Source organism: Nicotiana tomentosiformis, chromosome 4 (genome assembly GCF_000390325.3).
Source record: "Nicotiana tomentosiformis chromosome 4, ASM39032v3, whole genome shotgun sequence".
NCBI lineage: Eukaryota > Viridiplantae > Streptophyta > Magnoliopsida > Solanales > Solanaceae > Nicotiana > Nicotiana tomentosiformis.
Genome location: NC_090815.1, coordinates 39,530,160 through 39,534,228, shown reverse-complemented (window position 1 = coordinate 39,534,228; position 4,069 = coordinate 39,530,160). Strand labels below are relative to the sequence as shown.

Below are 4,069 nucleotides of genomic sequence, written 5' to 3'. Positions count from 1 at the left end.
ACATATGTCTGCTCTCCTCGTGTTCCTCCCTTCTTGATTTTCTTCCTTCTTCTTCTTCTTAATTTTCATTGGGCCTTTATTCTTTTTATCAACATCATTCTTCAGTTGCTCCCCACTTTCTTTTTCAAGTATCACCTCTTTTTTGATTGGAGTGGTCTCTTTCAACACTTGCCCGCTTCTCAAGGTCACAGCATTTACTGTTTCTTTGGGATTTCTCTCAGTATCAACGGGGAGAGTTCCTGGAATCCTCTCAGACAATAGAGTGGCTAGCTGCCCAACCTGTCTTTCCAAGTTTCGAAAACCAGTACCTATTTCTTTGATAGCCGCTCCATGTTCCGTATAGGTGCACTTTAAGTTTCAAGCCTCTCATTAGTTTTCAAAATGAAGGCCTTCATGAGATCTTCTAGACCACGCTGATTGGACTGCAGAGGCTCAAACTATTGCCTCAGCTAATTTTGGTATGCTGGAGCTCCTTGTCCCTCCGGTCTAGAGTTATTTTGTTGCCAAGCATTCGAAGCACCTCCAGGTGAACCCTATAAAAAACCGGGGTGCCTTTGACCCATCACATTATAATTTCCCAGAGCATGTACTTCCTCAGTTGAGGCTTGACACTTATGAGTAAGGTCCCCTCTTCCACATATATCATAAGCTACGTGAGGCTCACTTTTTATCGAGGATAAAGTCAGCTTCCTTATCTCCTTGGCCATAGCATGAAGTTCTACCTGCACAGATGTGTTAGCATCAACCTGGTGAACACTAGTTGATCTTCTTCTTTCAGCACTCTCAGAGGACCACTGATTTGCATCTTCAGATAACTCATCAAGAATTGTGACTATCTCCTCTAGAGTCTTCTTCATCAACGGACCTGGAGTTGCATCCAGAGTTGAATTCAGCTATGTTGACACTTTCTGACTATCTCCCTAAATCTCTCCCATGCTTCAAAAACAGTCTCAGTATCTTTCTGGCAGAAGTTATAGATTTCTCTTCTAAACTTGCCCGTCTTAGCTGATGAGAAATATTTATCAAGAAATTTTCTGGTCATCTCATCCCATTTTCGAATTGATCCATTAGGTAAGCTTTGAAGCCATTGCTTTGAATCATCTTTGAGTGATAAGGGGAATGCCCTTAATTAAACTGCATCTTATGACACACCATTTTATTGAAAGGTATTCATAATCTCCTCGAAGTCCATTAGATGTGTATTTGGATCTTTGTTTGGCTTCCCTCTGAAGACACAGCAGTTCTGAAGGGTTTGGAGCAACCCTTGCTTCAACTCAAAATTATTAGCTGCAATTGGAGGTGGTCGAACACTTAATAAACTTTGAATGTAAAATGGTCTAGCATAATCGCCAAGTGGTCTCCTAGGCAAGGGTTGATGTTGATTACGTCTGAGACCCCTCTTTTCTTCATTGTGCATCTCTAATAGCTGCTTCCTCAGCATCCGTTGTAGCTTGTCCTCTTTGTTGGGATGCCTCTCTCGCAGCCAAATCTACATTATCATCACCAATTCCATACATATATTTGGTTGAGGATTGCCCAACCATTTCTAACGTCTCGGTGAGAATTCATTCCTTTCTCAATTGTTGCAGTTGTTTTTCTATCAACAGCTCGTATAGTAGCACTTTCTTCGCAAAATTTCTAGTCATGCACCACACTAAACCTGTAACATGCGCACAGTCAAAGAACACCAAATATAAAAAGAGAAAAATAAATTAAAAATAAAAGAAAAAACTACAAACTATTTCAAACACTGTTGATTGCCAATCCACGGCAACTTCGCCAAAATTTGACGAGCGCAAAACACACACTTAAATATGCTCGCTAGTCAAATATAGTATAATATAATATCGTATCCACTGAGATTGGAGTTAAACAGTATTATCGTAGTTTGTAGCTAGATTGTTATCTAAAATGATCAACAATTTAGATTTATGTGATTAATAACGAAAATTAACTAAGAATCTAAAGCAAATTGACTAATGAAAATTGAAGCAAAGGTAAGCAAGGAAATTATCAGTGGGAGAAAATAGGGGTTGATTGGATATGTGCAAGATGATTGTTTGGGATCTAACTCTAAATAATTCACTTCTAATATTTGAGTGAGTATCTCGAATTCACCCAATTGTTTGTTCAAACGTTTAGTAGAAACTCCTCTCTTGATTAAGTCTCAACCTCACAAGATGGACCAATTTAAGCACATGAAGATATGCAAGAATGCGTAGTGGATTGGTCTTTAGGAGAACCTCTCTCGAATATCCTCCTAACTAGGTTTAATCAACAATTCAACTAGCCTCTTTCAATTACTAAGAAGAATTAATGAACTCAACCAACAATATAATGCAAAGATATCACAAGTTATGCCTCTCTCGATTACATGAACATGTGAATATAGATGCAACAATCAAATCATCCAAAACGATTCAATACATAAAACTAGAGTTATAATCCATAAAAAATATCAATATATCAAATCCATCAAACACTAAAGAGAACTACTCCATAGATATGGAGTAATTCATCACAAATATGTTTAAAGTAAATAAAAATATAAAACCATCCAAATTCATGTCTTGAGTGAGGATTGAATGATGAACTCCTTGTGCCTTTGCTTCTCCAACTCCGCCTTAGCCTCCATATGTCTCAAATATGTCAAAAGTCCAGAAAATAATGCTTTTCCATGTATTTATACCAAGTAGGGTTGGGCCCAAACGAAACCACCTTTTTCCTACGCGAAATAGGACAATTACTCTGTAAAATTTTGCATAGGTGCGCCTCATGGAGAAACGCGCCATGTGTGGAATTAGTGGGAAAATCCAGTGTTTTTCCCAGAATACATATTTTGCTTGCGTTTTGACGTCCATACTTGGTCCTCGACCCCCGAACACGATACTGACTTAATCCCATGGGCTTTTACTCAGATTTCAAAGCTCCAAATCACTCAAATTTATTCCATAACTTATACATAGCTCAGAATCACTCCTACAAGGCATAAAACACACAATAAGTATAAAACACTAGTGATTAAAGCTCAAACACAATAGAAATGCAGTAAATTAGAGTGCAATAAATGACTAAAACACGAGATTATATCCTACCATCAGTGTTGGTGTGATGATGGAGCATAGGTCGTTCGGCTTGTTTGGGCAGTGCATTGAGATTAGAATAGGGTGAATGACTCTTGAGAAGGTTCTAATGGGTTCAAGGTTCATATGTGGCATTTGAGTAATTTCAAAAATTTGTAAAAAGAGGATAAGATATTATATTTGCATTGGGTGGTGTTGGGACTGGCGGTACATATGTATCATTAGAGGTTCTATATCATAAAGGTAAAGGAAATAGCATTTAATTCACGTAAAGTCTCTTTAGAATGGGCACTTTGGTTGCGATACTATTCGATGCTGAAGAGGGAATACAATGACGGACGACATGGTTTCATGATAGGATCTCTTGTGGCTAGCTTTGGTTGAGGATTGTAGTGTTCTAGAAAGGAGAGGTGTTAACTTGAAGGCAATTCGAAATGAACTCAGAGAAATAAGACAGCTTGGTGGTAGATCGGATTAGCATGGTAATGGGTATAATCATATCTTTTGGTTCTTATGATATGGCGAGTCTTTACAGGTATTTTGTGGCAATACTCTTGGGTTTGTTGACCTGCGTAACTTGGTTGAGTTAGAGAGATTCAGTTTTGATGGCTTGGTTATGTGCATATGGGTTTCGTAGGGTTCTCGATGATTTATACCACGGTTTGAGATAGATATTTTCTATCAGCATAAGGAGTATGTTGCGTGTTGTAATTTTCTCCTTAATGGGTACAAGTGGAAGGTTTCCGACTGATCGAGTGTGTATTCTACTTATGACTCAGAGTTGATAATGGAGTTATCGTGTTTTCATATGATGGCATGATAGATGTGGTGCATCGTGTGGGATTGAGGTTTGCATGCACTAAGTTGCAGTTCAATTTTGAAGGGAAGGTCATGAATTTTAGACAGTATGGACAACTTCAGATAATTAGATGAAAGCTAGTACTACTTGGTATTTCCTTATAAGGGCGCGCATTTCAAAAGACGTA

General features: G+C 38.2%; 1 non-coding gene across 1 annotated transcript; it reads left to right on the top strand.

The window, feature by feature from the left end:
- The first annotated feature begins 890 nt into the window (after positions 1-890).
- On the top strand, positions 891-994 carry LOC117275314 (small nucleolar RNA R71). The gene has a single exon (XR_004505478.1). It is a non-coding gene; the product is annotated as a small nucleolar RNA R71 (small nucleolar RNA).
- The last annotated feature ends 3,075 nt before the right edge of the window (positions 995-4,069 follow it).